The sequence below is a fragment of the Zalophus californianus genome, chromosome 6 (assembly GCF_009762305.2).
Source record: "Zalophus californianus isolate mZalCal1 chromosome 6, mZalCal1.pri.v2, whole genome shotgun sequence".
NCBI lineage: Eukaryota > Metazoa > Chordata > Mammalia > Carnivora > Otariidae > Zalophus > Zalophus californianus.
Window position 1 is genome coordinate 98,257,170 of NC_045600.1, and position 17,605 is coordinate 98,274,774.

General features: G+C 43.7%; 1 protein-coding gene across 1 annotated transcript in view; it reads left to right on the plus strand.

Moving 5' to 3' along the window:
• CGNL1 (cingulin like 1) overlaps nt 1-17,605 on the plus strand; it is a 155,484-nt gene that overhangs the window by 38,907 nt on the left and 98,972 nt on the right. The window lies entirely within an intron of this gene.

Sequence of the window (17,605 nt, forward strand, 5' to 3'; positions counted from 1 at the left end):
TGGTTTGTCCTGTTCTGTGACTAACTCAGCTCTTCTGTCTTTTATCCAATTAACGTTTCTCTCTAGGAAAAGCGTGCTCTTTGGCTCTGAGATGGAGGAGGAAGGAGGCTGAGTTCTCTTGTCCATAAGCAACACTGGTGAATAGGTTTTGTTTGACGCCCCATTTAAACTCTGCCCCCATGCCGCGTTCTCCGGGGAAGGCATGGCTTCTGTGTTTGCCCAGCTCTCCTCCATGTGCTCGTTCTCCCTTCCACAAGGCCGTTTGCAAGTTTTTTAGTCATTTAGCTCTTCTCTATGTCTTGTGGGAAACTGCCCCCAGCGCAGAGAGCATATTCACACCCCACCTTGTGTAGCCTTTCAGCTCGGGAACTCGCTGGGTTTCTCTCCACGTCCCTGCGATGGGATGCTCTGTGTTCACAGGGTCCGGGAAGATTATTTACCCTGTTTTTTTCTGGCAGAGGTCCCACCCAGGAGTAGCACCAGGGTGGTACGCCTGGTGACCTGTTGAAGGACATGAGTATCTGTGTTCTGACCACTTACAGGCCAGAGGTGGAAGATGAGTCGGGAATTACAAGTGTTGGCTCTGAAGTGACCACAAGGACCACAGCAGTGGGTTTGACTGGTGGTTTCTTTTTTAATGTTACTTGAAAAAACAACAGCAGCAACAACAAAAACAACAACAACTTTCTATTTTAGAATGGTTTTAGATTTATAACAAATTGTGACGATAGTGTAGAGTTGCCATAGACTATCCACCCACTTTCCTCTATTGACATCATACATTTGGTTTGTTGCAATTAAGAAACAAATACTGATAAATTATTATTAGTCCATACTTTCTTTAGATTTGCCTAGTTTTTATCTAACGTCCTTTTTCTGTTCCGGGATCCCATCGGGGGTACCACATTACATGTAATTGTAATGGTAGGCTCCTCAGGGCTCAGATAGCTCCTGGGACAACTTTTGCTTCTGATGGTGCTGACGGTTTTGAGGAGGACTAGTCCGGTATTTCATAGGATGTCCCTCTATTGCCGCTTGTCTTATGCTTTTCTCATTATTACCCTGGGGGCAGGGGCTTGGGGAGGTAAGCTGCCATTTTCCTCCCCGTACCTACTATCAATATGACTTCCCACGACTGATGATGACCTTGATGAAGTAGGGACCTGGCTGAGGTCGTGTTGTCAGGTTTCTGTGTCGCAAAGTTCTTTTTTTCTTCTTTCCATCCTGTGCCCCTGGACGGAAGTCACTGTGTGTAGCCTACACTCAGGGAGTGAGGAGTTGCGTTCTCCTTCCTTTAAGGCAGATTATCTCAATCAGTTATTTAGAATTCTTCTGCATGGGAGATTTGTCCCTCTTCCTTCATTTATGCATTTATTTAATCATTTGCTTATATCAGCGTGTACTCATAGATTATTTATTTTTATATTTTGGGTTTTGGTACTTCTTTATCTGTTGCTCAAAGGGTTCCAGCTTTGGCCATTGGAAACTCCATATCTCTTATATGTATCTCTGTTATTATAGGCGTTGTGGGTTTTGTAAAAATTATTTTTTATTATTTTTTATTTTTTAAAGCCCTTCCTTACTTTCTGGCACTACAAGATGCTCCAGGCCCTCTCGTATGTTTCCTGCCCCAGTCCTGGAAGTGGCCATTTCTTCAGGGAGCCCTGGTTCCTTTTATGAGATAATGTATTGGTATTGTAAACCAAGATCTGGGTGCTAGGAGTGTTCATCACTATTGCAGTGTTGTTGCTCCTAAGCCCTCTTGGCTGACAGAGCAAGGAAAAACATGTATATACTGTATTTATAGATATGTAACTATCTGTATCGATAGTGAGCTAAACAGGAGCTCACACTGATGTTTCCAAGTGGAATCCACTATCACAACATCATTCTAGCCTTCTCCCCTTGCAGATCTGTAGCCTCCCACTCCAATAGTGAGAAACAAGGCCCCCACCATCTGCCATCCATTGACTTAACTGTTTGTCTAGTCCCAGTATACACTATAGTGTTTCAGCATTATTAACCCATCTCTCTTGGGAAACAACCTAATCAACTACCCTAAAATACCTGTGTATAGTTCCTTTTGCTTTTGGTCTCCACTCATTTCTAGAGTTACTTAGATAATTTCTTTTTCTCCTCACCCCCTTCTGTGAAGTTGTTCCATACATTTGTGATACAGATAGATTTATTTCAGTCTGATGGCTCTTTAGGAGAGAGAAATGGGGAGATGAAGACTCAGCTGTCAGGGAACAGAGTTAGAAAAAACTTGGGGATATTTAATTATATCTACCAAATGTGTGGTGGTTCTTTGCCACTGGGTGACAGGATTCTCATAATCTTTTCTCCCTCTGCTTCCTTTTTGTTCTACCCATTTGCCACTAAATATTTGTGTTCCCTTCAAATGCAGATATCTAAGCCAGATCTAAGCCCTCACCCTTGATGTGATGGTATTTGGAGATGGAGCCTTTGGGAAGTAATTAGGATTAGATTAGGGTAGGTCTAAGGGTGGGGCCCTCTTAAAGGGATTGGTGGTTTTGGAAGAAGTGGAGGAGAGAGATCTCTCTCCCCATACAGGCACTGAGGAGGGGCCATGTGCTGACCCAAGTGAGAAGTCTGCCATCTGCAAGCCAGGGAGAGAGCTCTCATCAGGAACTCGGTTAGCACCTTGATCTTGGACTTCCCAGCCTTCAGAACTGTGAGAAATACATTTCTGTTGTTTCATCCACTCAGCCTGTGGTGTTTTGTGGTGAGCAGGCTAACGCACCCCTCTCTCTAGAAGAAGGATAGGCACCCCTGCACTGTTGCGCGGTCCTTTCTTAAATCACCGATTCCCTTTCTACCTCTAAACCACAAAGGACCTTCCTTTCCTCCAGTGATCTGGGGTAGGAGATGGGTCTAGGTACAATTACCTATGAAAGCTGCAGGGTAAAGCCTCTATTGGAATTGTCTGATGCTATGATGGGACACTTCCAGCACAAATAAGCGTCAGGATCAAGGGAATGCTGCTCAGTGGAAAGATTATAATCACTTAGTTGGAGAAAAACATAACCCCATTCCCCAAACATACCGAGCCTACGAGAGAGCAGGAGGACCTGGTTGTAGAAGCAGGAAGCACTCCGAGAAGGGTCGGAGGGCACACTCTCTGGTGGCTCTGAGCTGGACTCGAGTTCTAGCTCTTCACTGGCCAGCCAGACAGCATCACGTGCTCCTGTCCTGCCCAAGATCATGAGCTTGGAAGTGTTTGGTGAACATTGCAACGTGGATGTGAGTGACTGGTAAAAGTTCTGTGTTAAAGGCCAAGGCTTCCTTGAGGCAGATTTTTCTCTGGGATGCTGCTGTGAGTTCTCCATGTTTCTACTTTTATTGTTAAGTGCATTTAGCTTCTTTAGACAGATCGTCCTGTCTTTGCCTTACAGCTCTCTGGAGAGAAATCATAGGAGCTGTCACAGAAACAAAAACAGGCCTGAAGCTCCAGAGAAATATATGACCCTCAATTCTTATAGATGGGCGATTAAAAAAACAAAACAAAACAAAACAAAAGAAAACAACAAGCCAAAAACTCTTAACTGCCAGGGAGGGACTTCCTTTCATTGTCTTCCTTTTTCCTCTTCATTTTTTCTCTTTCCTTTGTAGTGATCTTTTTCATGTCTAGGATTCAAAAAAAGTTATTTACTTTTATTGCCTCTTTCATTTCACAACTTGGCACCTGTGTGGATAGGAATGTCTGCTTCCTGCCACCCTCAGGACAGTCAAAGCGTACAGGGTGAATTTGCCAGGGCTTCACACCCTGATTTCTACTGCTATGACTCAGAGGAGGCTCCAACTGGGGAGAGCTAGCCAGGAAAACAAATTACACTTTGGGTTTTAATACAAAACCTTTCTAAATTGAGCCCCTAGGAGAAAAATGAGACCTTTAAGTATGTTCCCCTTTTGCCGTATTTTTCTATACGGTCATCACTTACCCACCCAAATTAAAGCGTGTGTGTTAATGTTCAACGTTAGGCTAATGTCCAGAGGTTAGTTTTGGACATTACAGTTCAGAGTAGGTTAATGTTTAGTATACAAGCATTTAGAAGAGTACTTGGTGAATAGTGTGGAGTGTTTAAGAGTTAATTACATTATTGTCATTATCGTGAACGAAAGAAGGGCTCCTGTGCGGTGTGTTGTGGGACCGTGAGACAGACATGAGGGACTAATGTCAGTACTGGGTGTAGCCAGAGGAAAATAAACTGGAATTGCTGCTCTTGTGTTACTGGCATGGGAGAAGTGATAATGGGGGTGGGAATGGATCCCAGAGCAGTGGTTTGGGTCTAAAAACTGGGAACTAAGGAGCTTGAAAGTGGTTCATCTAACGGATGTCAGGGGTATGTTACGTGGTCTCTGAAAGCCTTTTTACCTTTAGAACGTGATTCTAGTAGGTTCTCCTCTACTTGGGCTAGGGCTGGGTGGGCATGGGCATGGATAGGTCAGGGGGTTTTGTAGAAGAGAGGGAAAAGGAGTGACTTCTTTCCGTTTGAATTCTGTTAGGTTGGATTTGTTTCTGTCTTTTCTGGCATTTCCAGGGTGGAAAGGTATTTCCATGTGCTTCTGCTGTTGGTCTAAATTAAATGCAGACCTTACCTCTTTAGCTGCTCTTGGCACAGCCTTGGAGCTTCAGCTGCAACCAGGACAATAGGCAACTGCCAGAGGGAGGGCGAGAAGTTATATTCTTTAAAATTAGGGAAGGTCTGGCTCAGAATATTTTGAGTGTGAATACCAGGTTTTGCGTTTCATTGGCGCCCCCGGGCTGCAGATGCATCCCTGGGGATGGAGAATAAATCTTCCAGAGATCTCCTGGGTTGGAAAGGGAGTAGGCTGGGCAAGAGGAGGAACATCTAAGTTTTCCACGACTGCCTGTGTTTTTGTGCTTTCGTTTTTATGAAAATTGACATTCCTTGAAAGAGTTGTCTTTACTCTGTTCTTTTGCTAGCCCGCTCTGGTCAGGTTTCCCTACCTTCCTAGTCAGGGGACAGAGTTCTCGACTCCCTGATGCTTATTACAAGCATTGCTCCTTAGTCTTCTTCGGCTTAATAGCAGCATTTGGCTCATTGGACCCTCCTTCCTTTTTGAAACACCAGCTTCTGTGGGTTTGTAGGCCACCACACTCCCTGGTTTTCTCCCATCCCCTGGCTGTCCCTGCTCTGGTATCTTTGTTCCTTCTCTTCTCATTCCTCAGTGTTGTGGCCCTCCTTAGTCTCCTTAAATACAGATAATGATTCACTGGGGGGAGGGGGGTGGGGCTCCCAGGTGATGCTGTGACTCTGGTCCAGGAGCCCACTATGCAGCAAGGCCTCCAGGGCTCTGTGCTCAGCCTCTCCAGCTGCCTTACTTCCTATGGGAGCTCATCCGGCGGCCCCTGGCTTTCAAGAACATTTGACTCCTATCCGTGACTAACCACCTGACTTGGGATAAGACCCAGAGCCCTTTTGGAGTCCCGCACACCTCCATAGTTCGGCTCCTGCCCACTGCTCTGCCCTCCCCGGTACCTCTCCAGCTCACCTCTCAATTTGTTCCAGCCAAGTTGTCTTTCTCGCTGATTCTCCAACTCGAATAGTACCTCCCTTTCTTGGGAACTCTAAACTTGCTGTTCTGTCTACCTGGTGCTCGCACGGCTTGCAAAGATCTCCCCGTAGCCTTCCAATCAGCTATTCTCCCCTCTCAGAGAGGCCTTCCTTCCCTGACCATTAAAGCGCAGATGGATCTTTACCACCACCTGGCTCTCTCCTTGCCCTGCTTCCTTGTCTCACAGCACTTGTCACTGTTTGAGTTACCACTAGCGCGTAAGTTCTGAGGTGGAAGGGGCCTCGCCCAGAGAGAGGCCCTCCGCGAGAACCTGTGAGCGACTAAACAGAAGGTTAGTGTCAGCATATCCTCAGTGATTGGGTGACCCCTGGATACCGACCCTCAGTTCCCGTTGCTGTGTTTACAAGGGCTGGGTTTCAGGTAATATTGTTGTATTTTAATTATCATGACTTATTGGAAAGAAACTGGGATATAGTGGGCACGTAAATGAGGCCATTGCACCATGGAAAGACCCAACAGTTTTATGGCAGATGGCACGGAGGAAGGTTTCGCAGTTGTTTGAATAAAGAAAGGGCACGGAGTATCGCACAAGGTGACGCATACACGGTGAAACCAGGAGGACCTGCTCCGTATAGGGTCAGTGTCTTTCTCACAGAACGTATGGCGGTGGCGATGGCGATGGCGGTTCAGTTTCAGCAAAATGAACGTTGTCCTGGGTATTAACTTTGTGTTGTGAATCTGAATTGTATTGACTTCTAAACATATTTTGTTTAATGTGCAGATTTGGTTGTATGGTATCATAAGAACTATAATGGTTTTATATTTGTACATTAGGTTAACACCGAGGGTCTTTGAGAATTTTTTCTTTAAAGACATCTGTACTGATACAAGCTTGTGAAAGACTAAAATAGGGATGCCTAGGAATGGGTTTTCACATCTCAAACTGCTTGTGAAAAGCTATTTTCAACACAATGAAGATAGTGTGGCTCTGAATGGGCTCTTTTAGCATGCTTTCGAGAGAGTGAAATTTTAAAAATATCCATATTCCTGTGAATACCGAAGAATGTACTGACAAACCCCAAAAGGATAAAGTAGGCACTACTTTTGCTTATTTACATAATTGAACCTTCTGTTTCTGGTTACTGCTTCAATTTCTAATTATTTTTTTTTAAAGATTTTATTTATTTATTTGAGAGAGAGAGAATGAGAGATAGAGAGCACAAGAGGGAAGAGGGTCAGAGGGAGAAGCAGACTCCCTGCTGAGCAGGGAGCCCGATGCGGGACTTGATCCCGGGACTCCAGGATCATGACCTGAGCCGAAGGCAGTCGCTTAACCAACTGAGCCACCCAGGCGCCCTCAATTTCTAATTATTGAAGAGCATCCTGAACTGTGAAACTTCTGTACCTGAGACATCTGCATAAAGTAACGATATTTCCATATTTCTGCACAAAACAAAGACATTGGAGTTGATGGTGCCAGGCTGGGGTTAGGAAGGTGTGCAGGTAGAAGCTCCCAGTTCTGACTTTTGCCCCAGGTGCTTCTGGCCCCTCGAGACTGGAGGAGGCGATTCTGCACTTGGGACCTGAGACCCAAGAGGAGACAGATTCTTTGCTTTGGAAAGGAGCTGTGAGGGGTACTTCCCCACACGTTTCATTTGAATATATGCATTTGTTTATATCCTGTACATTTCTGTCTTCATCCCTTTGGGTGGCTCTAACAAAATACCAGAGACTGGGTTGTGTCTAAGCCGCAGAAGGGGATTTCTCACAGTTTTGGAAGTTCAAGATCAAGGCGCCAGCATGTGACGTTCTGGTGAGGGCCCTCTTCCTGGTTCGTAGCTGGTGCCTTCTTGCTGTGTCCTCACAAGGTGGAAGGGGCTAGGGAACTCTCTGGGGTCTCTCTTAAAAGAACACTAATCTCATTTATGAGGGCTCCACCCTCAATGACCTAAGCACCTCCCAGAGGCCCCACCTCCTAATACCGGCATCTTTGGCAGTTAGGAATGCAGCATGAATTTGGAAAGGGGTGGAGACACAAACATTCAGACCACAGCAACTTCCAAATATAATTTGAGGCTCTCGTGCTAACGGGCTCAGCCGTGTGGAGCTGTGCAGCTGGGGAGACTGGGGGCAGAAGGCGAAGAGCAGAAGGTGGAGATGGAGGTGGGGTGGGAGTGCTTCAGGGGGAAGGGTAGAGAGGACTTCAGAAATGCTCAGATTATCTAAAAGAACTTTCCGTTCTCCAGTTACCTAAGTAACCAGTGAGAGCAAGATGCAGCATGTTTGGCGTGACTTTGGGCCCTGGGATAGTTCCCCCTTCCCCTGCCGCCCGTTTATCGGACTTGTGGTGCCATCAGACGCTGGGGGTGATAACTGAATGAATAACAGACAACCTGTATTTACACATGTGGGAATCTGCTAGGTTTCTACTTTAGGTTTACTTTAATTTTATATTGTAAGATTTTTTGGGTGGCTACCCAGTGTTACCTTCTGTTTGTTTTTAGCAGTGTGGGACTCAGTAAGCTTCTGTGGGCAAATCCAGGTGCCTGTCATTTATAGCCTCATCTTTCTGGGTCCTGTGCAAACAATTGAGGGGTGCATTTAGGGCACTTGGTTGGTTTCTGAATTGATGGCTGCAGGGAGGTGGGGAGGCTGCATGCCACAGACCCTTCCTGGGTGCCTCTGGGTTTTGCAGTCATTTGGCAAGGTTTGCTCAGGATGCCGACTCCTGCCATCTTTTCCCTGGTGAGGACAAAGATGGACAGATTGCCCTGGTTAATCTTACTTTGAGTGACCAAGAAGAGATACTTTGCAGAAGGCATTACATATATCCCAGGGGAGAATGTTTAGCTTTGGAATTCACTTTGCAGACATCATGTTTGAGGAGGTTCTGGGAATCAGGCTTGTTACAGCGGGCATTGTTGGAATTCCAGTGTCCCTTTCACCTCCCTGAGGAGATGCTTGATAACCCAGGGCCCATTTTCTACTTTTGAAGTATGCACATCTTATAAACATAGCTGCTAGGGTGGGGAAAAAAGCCACAGCGATCTGATGATCAGGTTCTAGTGTTTAGAACGGTGACACAGGAGTACCTGGGTGGCTCGGTCGGTTAAGCGTCTTGCCTTCAGCTCGGGTCATGATCGTGAGCTCAGGGTCTTGGGATTGAGCCTGGAGTCAGGCTCCCTGCTCTGCAGGCGGTCTGCTTCTCCCTCTCCCTCTTCCTCTGCTACCCCTGCTCTCCGCTCATGTGCACTCTCTCTCTCTCTCTCAAATGAATAAATAAAATCTTTAAAAAAAAACCCACAACATTGACACACACAACAGCTGGAGGCAGGAGCACGCGTGAAGGTTGTTCAGATTTTAGAAGGCTACATGCATTGTGCATACTTTATTAATTAGTTCATTCACTTATTCATCTGGTGCCTGCTATGTGCAAGACACTGCCCTGGGTGCCGGAGGAAGGCCTCCTCGGAGAGTAACACTGCTCCTGACACCTGACAGTCCAGAGGCTGGCTTGCTGGATGCCAGTGCAGTGGGACATAGGGGCGCGTTTTCCACAGCCACCCGATGACCACACCAGTGTGATTGTATCAGATGCTGTGGGAGGCAGAAAAATGAAAACGTGGTCCCTGCACCAGAAAGAGCTCAGGTCTTTGGGACAGAAGGTCTGGGCCTAAATCCATCACTGCCCCCAAGCCACGTGTGACGTTGGGGGAAATTACTGGCCCATCAAGCATCGACATATCTCTAAAAGGGAGAAAATAGGGGCTGCGAGGCTCTGAGCGACGAGATGGTACAAAGAAAGCCTCCCACACGGGCCCTGGCACGGCGCAACCACATTTGAAAAAGTTAAAATGCAGTTGTTGGGACAAAACCCATCAAGAGAAGAACCACTGTCGGAGATCCTGTATGGAGCTGCGTAAGGCAGACTGTCCTGAAATCCAGAGCAGGCAGGTGATGAGCCTGAAGAAGGAATAGGGTTTTTGTAGCAGAAGGGAGATCGTTTTTTACTGGAGCAAGAAAATGTTGAAAGTCGAGGTTGTAAGAACAGGGTGAGGATCGAAGCTTCTCTTGCTGGGTGCAAGGGTTCCCTTCCTCTTGGTGGCCTGGTAGAATATTTTAATGGCAATAAGGTGAATGTGAGCATAAAGTATGCACGGAGTTTGAGGAGCATCCCGGTGTTTAGAGTTGCCTATGATGTAGTTAGTGACAAGCCTGGAGAAATTTCTCTGGAAATGTAAGAAGACTCCCGTAGGTCTTAGGAGGTTAATTTCTTGGCTTCAGTGTAGATAGTTTTAGGTAAGTATCATGTGTCAGGATTGGCAAGTAGGTTTTATTTTATGTCTACACGGATTGTCAGTGACTAAGGGAGTGTGGTGTTGAGGATTTTGAGGCTAGATTTTGGCTTATAGAAAAAAGGCAGTGGTAGATAACCTTGTGTTTATGTGTTTGGGCTTACGCTCCATATAGGAAACTACGGGACAAATGTCATGGATCTCTCTGGTTAAGGCCTTTTCCGTGTGCCTGGCAACCTAAAGACATTCATTTATTCTTACAGCATTTATTTACTGAATTTCCACTAAGGACACAGCACTGTACTTTAGAATCTCAGCTGTTGTCTGGGTTCTTAATTAGTTAATTATTTCAGGATGTTGGTGGTTAATGCTGTTTGGTTAACCAGTGGGGTTTTTAGCATCTGCCTCATATTTAAAAACATTTTAGGATCAAAGTTAGCTTTCTTTTTTTTTTAATTTTAATTTAAATTCTTTATTTTCTTTATTTTTAGAGAGGGAGTGGGAGGAGGGGCAGAGGGAGGTGGGGGGGGAGAGAGAGAGAGAGAGAGAGAGAGAGAGAAAATCTTGGCGTGGAATCCAACATGGGGCTCCATCTCACAACCCTGAGATCATGACCTGAGCTAAAATCAAGAGTCAGATGCTTAACTGATTGAGCCATCCAGGCGCCCCAAGAAGTTAGCTTTCTTGTGGCCATAAGCGCCATAATAAATTTTTTTCACTTACTGTTGTTATTTCCTTTAGCCTGCAATTTATGATTTAAATTCTCAATTACCTTATGCAGTAATCATCAGTAATCTGACTTTAGAGAGAGGGAAACACAGAGATGTTAAAGAACCTGTCCAGAGCCAGGATTTGACTTGAGTCGAATAGCAGACACGTTCCCCACCCCTGCACCTGGGTGCTGGGCTCCGTTACTTGTCACAATCGCAGACTTCCATCTCTTAGCCCTGCATTGGTGGGAGAACTTTTTAGAAATCGTTTCAGGGTCAAGAGGTGAAAAAGGATGAATAATATATCTTCAACATTGTTTGGACATGAATTCTGTGTTTTTTTTCAGAGACCATGTAGAATATAAAAGGTCAGTCACCGAATTTTAGAATTAAAGTTAGGAAGGAAAGGTGCGCCTGGGTGGCTTTGTCGGTTAAGCATCTGCCTTGGGCTCAGGTCATGATCCCAGGGTCTTGGGATCGAGCCCTGCATCAGGCTCCTTGTTCAGCGGGGAGTCTGCTTCTCCCTCTGCCTGTCGCTCCCCCTGCTTGTGCTCACTCTCTCTCTGTCAAATAAATAAATAAACAAAATCTTAAAAAAATAAAGTTAGGAAGAAAAGAACATTATAAATTTATTGGTAACACACATGCTGACCAGGTAAGGAAAGAGGAGTGGGATCAAAATGGATAAAAATGGAACAGAGATGGATGTAGTGGGACCATCCATGGCAGACTTCCAGAGGAGACGTGGGGGCCCCTGGAAAGCCAGCTTGGCACCCGTGCTCCTGTCTGAGTGTGGTCAGATTGGTTAGTCCTAGATCCTTAGGCTCCTGGCTGATTCTCCAAAGCATCCATCCTTTGCATAAAAGGAGCCTTTCTACAGGCTTTTTCCTCCCCCTTCTCTTTATCCACTTTACGTTTTGTGTGAGATGGGTGGATTTAGGGGGAAGCCACAGCACTCAATATTAAAAATTTAATTTTTCCCCCCAAATGGAAAACTTTTGGTCGTCATTCTCATTTAAAGATGTTCGTTGTCATTCTCATCTTATTCAAACCATACTGAACTTTGTAGGTTAGCCAGCAAACTCTGCTGTCATTTTCAAACCTCAGAGCTTATTTTTGAAATTGTTTTCCCAGGGAGTTCCAAAGGCTTGACTATGTGAAGACATTTCCTTTGAAATCTTAAAAGTTTGTTCAGTTTCCTGTGTTGGCACCACAGAACTGATAGGTAGACAGGAAGGAAGAAAAGAAAGAATGTAAGGCTTAGTTTAGGTAAGACTGCCTCTCTCGGTCATGTTTGGGAATATGCACATTTAAAAAACCAGTATGCATTTTGCTACTCTTTGGCTTTTCACACTCTGATTTTTCACTTTCATCTAGTTGAAGTTCTACTACGGATATTACCCCTAAAATTCAGTCTTCCCACCTGTGCTACAAGCAAGTCTTAGGAGTGAACATTTTGTCCACTCTTTAGAAGTGTTAGCTTGTGTATCATCAGACTGGTAGTAGCTTCCCTCTGAGCGGGACAGCCACAGAATCCCATTCAGGGGAAATGACTTTTTGGTTTGGGACTCACTTCTTATTTCCTGGAATGAAGCTCAAGACCTGTGAGGAGGCTTATTAGCTCCCTACCCCTGTTTTAGATGCTCTTTTAAATGACTTGTACGATAAAACAGGAGGAGTAACTCATTCCAAGCAAACACACACAGAATCCTTTCCCATGCCAGGTGCCTTGCTGGGTGATTGGGCCAGCCTGGCCTCGCTCGTGGGGACTGTTAGCCTCAGGAGGGAGGGCAAGCCATGGTGGAGACGTTTCCGAATGCCTGACTCTGTTTCCACGGTAGTTGGCAGGGCCTTTGGAGGGTCTGGTGCATAGGCTTCCAGGTCTTAGGGGTGCCACAGGGAATTAGAGCAATGAGGTGGGGATGTGTGGCCCGGCATTGTGACTAATCTCTGTGCCCAGCTGATAACATGTGATGTCCCAGAGAGAGGAACTGTTTCTGTCTGGCATATGTTCATCGTTCTTTCAAGTGCTAAGCTCTTTGTTCTTACCCAGAAACACACTCATTGATCTCGCTAACTAAAGCAATTATCATCATTTAGTGGTCTTTTCCAAAAGCATTATTTCCACTCCAAAACACCACTTTTATTTGCCAAGTGCCACAATGTTACATCCTGGCAATTGGTCTGCATTTATTGCCAAATTATGTAAGTTCTTGGTTGGGCTTAGTCCCCAACCAAGCAAGTGTGTCCTGTGGAGCGTATTAGGATGGTGGTGTGGCTTGGTGTCTGAAAATGAACAGCTGTCCTTAAATTCATTCATTAATTCAGTGTTTACACTGTGATTGGGAAGGAAATCCACATTTGTTTAAAACACCAGTGCCCAGCTGAGAAATGTCATTCTGCAAAAATATTGGATTGAGGTTTGTTGTCAAGGAAATGTAAATTGTGGACATTTCATGAAATTCAAATATGCGGATTAATTTGCTAACAGGGAGCTAAGACTATAATAAACCGAGGTGGCCTTATTCAAAGATTGAAATGTAATTAGTGTTGACTATAGTAGCAGCAGCTAATGAAAAGGGCTGTAAAACCCTAGAAAAGAATTTTATTAATAAATATTAAGGAGAAATATTTTCATAGAAAACTGAAGAGTCAGCGCAGAAGAGATTATTGGTGAGTAAAATGTGACCCCATTTAGCAAATATCATAAACAAAGCATTGCAGTGAACACATTTGTTTGTTCAGAAACTCTTCTGTGAAAAAAGTATTTGTTATAAACTTTAACGAGTGCAAACACTTCTAGAGATCCAGAATAACACAAGCCAGTGTTGCTCCACACAGGATTGGGACACACCCAGGCATTCTGGTCTTGGCCTCTGTGCATTGCTTCCTCCGTCTAAGACATGCTTGCTGTTCTTGGTCTAGTACTGAAGTGTTCTATAAATATTATTAGCCTTGTCAAGCTAGATCAGTTTACAAGCAGGGGATTTATCCCTTTTCAAAATCCCACTGAAAAGATAGTAAAAGCGCAAAAATGTTTCAAGCTACGAAGACAAAGAATGTCAGACCTCGTGGAGGAGAGCTTGCTCACAAATGGAAGAGAGACCATTGATTTGGTGGTGGTGGAGAAACGAGGTGACTTCCCTGCAGAGCCACTGGGAGGCTCAAAGATGGAAGGCATCGGTTGGTTGCCCTAGGAGGCGGGGATGAGGGACTGAAACCTAGGGAATTATGTGAGTGCCTTGAACAGCTAGCCCTCCAGGGCCCTCTCTACACCTTGGTATCTAGACACCCATCTGCCTCTGCTCCCCTCCCCACTGGAGGAGGTCAATCAGCAGACTGGAGGTCTGTTCCCTGGAGAAACTGAACTGGAGTAATCTTGGAAGGAGGTATGGATGGCTGAAAACAGGATTGAATGAGAGCTGGGACCTCCATGCCCTTCCCCTGCCCTGTCCCATAATGCCAGCAGCCAGGCTTGTGCAGCCCCAGCAATGGATTGGAAGATTCTTTCCTTGAGAAATCAAACCAATCCAGAAAAAAATGCCCCAGATACTGAAATGTGCGTGTCCCTCATTGGAAATCTTGGTATACCCCCATTCCTTGAAGCTCGTCAGCTAATAACTCCTCTTCCCACTTGCAGAGGCTCCAATCTGCTTTTAGTACTTTACTGTTAAATAGGATCAGGTAGCCAAGGATCTGAGTCCTAAGTCTTAGGAAAGGCTTCAACAGGAAAGAAAGGACCAAAACAAACCAGCAAAGAGAAACCTTACAGAAGATGGAGATACTGCAGAAAGCAGAAAAAAAATATTTTCTTTTGAAAAAAGTTATAGTCAGTGTCTTCAAAGAGAGAGAGAGAGAGAGAGAGAAGCTATTTCATGTCTAAAATGAGAATAGCATTTATGAAACAGGACCAGTTAGAGAACAAGAAGGAGATAATGGGGATTACAAATTAAATACTTGAATTTTAAAAGAAGTTGAGGATGTAGCTCTCAAAAAGTAAAATGAAAAGGACAGAGTTGAAAAGTAGATGAAGAAAAAAATCCAAAAAATTGAAACTCAGTCTAAAAGATGCAACATTACTAATATCTTAGATGCAAAAACCAAAACCAAAATAAAATGCTTCTTTGAACATTATCACAGAAATAATACCAGAACATTTCATAGCACTAATGACATGAATTTCCAAATTGAGGAAGTATATTAAGTGCCCATGTTTTATAAAACCCTCACTCAGATACTCATGGTGACATTTCAGCCACAGTAGGGACAAAGAAAAGGTCCTAAAAGCTGTCAGAGGAAAGTACACAGGGCACACACAGAGGAAAGGATGTCTTGATAGAAGAATTCTTAACGGCATCCCCGGAAGCTGCAAGATAATGGAGTAATACTTTAAAAAATCAGAGGGAAAATTATTTCTAACCTGGATTCTAAATCCAGCTAGACTATCAAAAGTAAGCATAGAATAAAGACATTTTTCAAAACACAAGGACTCAAAAAGTTTACTCCCTTGGACCTCTTAAAAAGCTACCGGAGGGTGCCTGGGTGACTCAGTCAGTTAAGCATCTGCCTTTGGCTCAGGTCCTGGGATTGAGTCCCACATAGGGCTGTGTGCTCGGTGGGGAGCCTGCTTCTCCCTCTCCCGCTCCCCCTGCTTGTGCTCTCTCTCCTCTCTCTCTCTCTGTCTGTCAAATAAATAAATAAAATCTTAAAAAAAAAAAAAAAGCTACTGGAAGTGGGCTCCCTCAGACCAATTGGGTATATTAAGAAAGAGGAAACTTAGGAAACAATATGGCACAGAAGGAAGAGAGCAACCAGACCCTAATATAAGGCGGGAGGATGGAAGGCTGCAGAAGGGAGGGCACCAGGGGAAAAGATCACCACATTATCTGATAGTTTGGTTGTTTTGAAATTAGTACTGGTAAGCATCTAACCTGTGATGTCGCTGATGAAAGGATTTAAGGATAGGTATGTGTATTGAAAAGAAGACAAGTGAGAATAGCAATCAGATATTAACCCTAGAAAAGTTAAAGTTTTGTAAGGGAAGATGGCCAGAGTCTACAGTTTGGCTTTTTAATGAATAAATATTTCTATAGTCATAACAATATATATCAAAATAATATAAATAATGTATAATCATAATATAAATAATATTGAGAAGCTAACAGAATGAGAAATTTGCATGTATGGTGTGTCATCTCCCGTATGTAAAACTGATAAGTTAGGCAATTGCAGCTAGGCATATTACTGGGCAACATGGAGGTGAGTACCAGAGAAATAGCTACAATTTGCAATTAGTTTCCTCTGGGGAATGTGACTGGGTGGGGAAGGGAAGCTGGAGAGTCCAAGTTTTCATTATATCTTGTTTTACTTCGATTAAAAATGGAATTGCCGAATACTGTTAGGATAACTCTGAAAATACAAGTAGGCATCATGAAATCATTGGGGTTGGTGAGTTAATAATGGATTTGCAGATGAATGTCCTTCTCTAATTGTTCCCATTTGTAAAATTGGGGGTGATGATGTCTAACATGTTCTACATTTAGAAGAATAATCACCAAGCAGAAGTGACAGCACCAGGCTAGTAGGAGACAGATGTGTCCAGGCAGACCCAAGACAAATTGGAAAGACAAAATAAGTCAGGATGTACTATAGCTGAATAAATAATTAGTAAAGTTGTATGGATATATTTTGAATTCTATGCCTTAAAAAAGAGACTACACCCATGATCCTTTAAATGTTGACAAAAACTATCCATACGTTTGCCCACAAAGGAAACCTCAATACATTTAAAAAGGAAGGAGTAATAGAAACTTAATTTTTTGACTACAGTACACGTAGAAATTCACAACATACAGAAATAAGGACCCTCCAAGCCAAAACAACACAACAGCAAACATACTGGATATGAAAAGACTTTCTTGAAAACAACTCATGGGTCAAAGAAGAAATCAAATCCATAGATTGAGACTCTGTAGGAAATAATGATAGAAACATTACTGTGGTAGAAATTATTGGCTGCCTTCCCAGCGTTAACAGGACATTGATTTTGTTGAGAGTGTCAATGACCAGCTAAACATCCCTGTTTCTCAATCTGTCCTTGTAGATGGGGGTGGCCATATGATTAAGTTCTCACCAATGAGATAGATATAAAATAATAGTGGTGGGTGGGACTTCCAGGGAAGCTCCTTAAAAAGGTTGACTCAGCTGACCTAATAAACCTTTGGCATATGTGATGCTGGGTTAACCACTTTTTTTTTTTAAGATTTTATTTATTTATTCGAGAGAGAGAGAATGAGAGATAGAGAACATGAGAGGGAAGAGGATCAGAGGGAGAAGCAGACTCCCTGCTGAGCAAGGAGCCCGATGTGGGACTCGATCCCGGGACTCCAGGATCATGACCTGAGCCGAAGGCAGTCGCTTAACCAACTGAGCCACCCAGGCGCCCCTGGGTTAACCATTTTGTAATCCTAGGGTGTCTAATCCATGCTAAAAGTAGATGAGTGGAAAGATAAAAGAGGTATTCCTCAGAAATATACTGCCATCCATTCTGGCCTTGGACTTCCTGTCTCTGGGGAAAAAAAAAATCCTAACTCTAAAGTTGCTATTTTGGGTCTCTTTGTTAGTAGGAGCCAACACAGTTCCTAACTGACAGTCAGATATCAGAATTCATGGGATGTAATTAAAGAATAAAAATAAATAAATGAAGCATGCAAGTCAAGAAATTGGAAACCGAAGAAAACAAAGGAGAGCAGAAGGAAATAATAAAGATCAAGCTAGAACTCAATAAGAAAATTAAGAAAGAGAAATGATTGCAAAATCTCGAGAGCTACTCTTTAGGAGAACAATTATTTTTTAAAAATATATATAGATACACATTTTACTTGCTCAGTCAAGAATTAGGTGAAGAAGCACAAATACACACAACTGGATAGTGAGAAATTATAAAGGAGATGAAATGATTTATATTTTGTAGAATTCTGTGCAAATAAACTTGAAAATGTGGATCAGATAGATGATTTTCTTGGAAAATGTGCTACT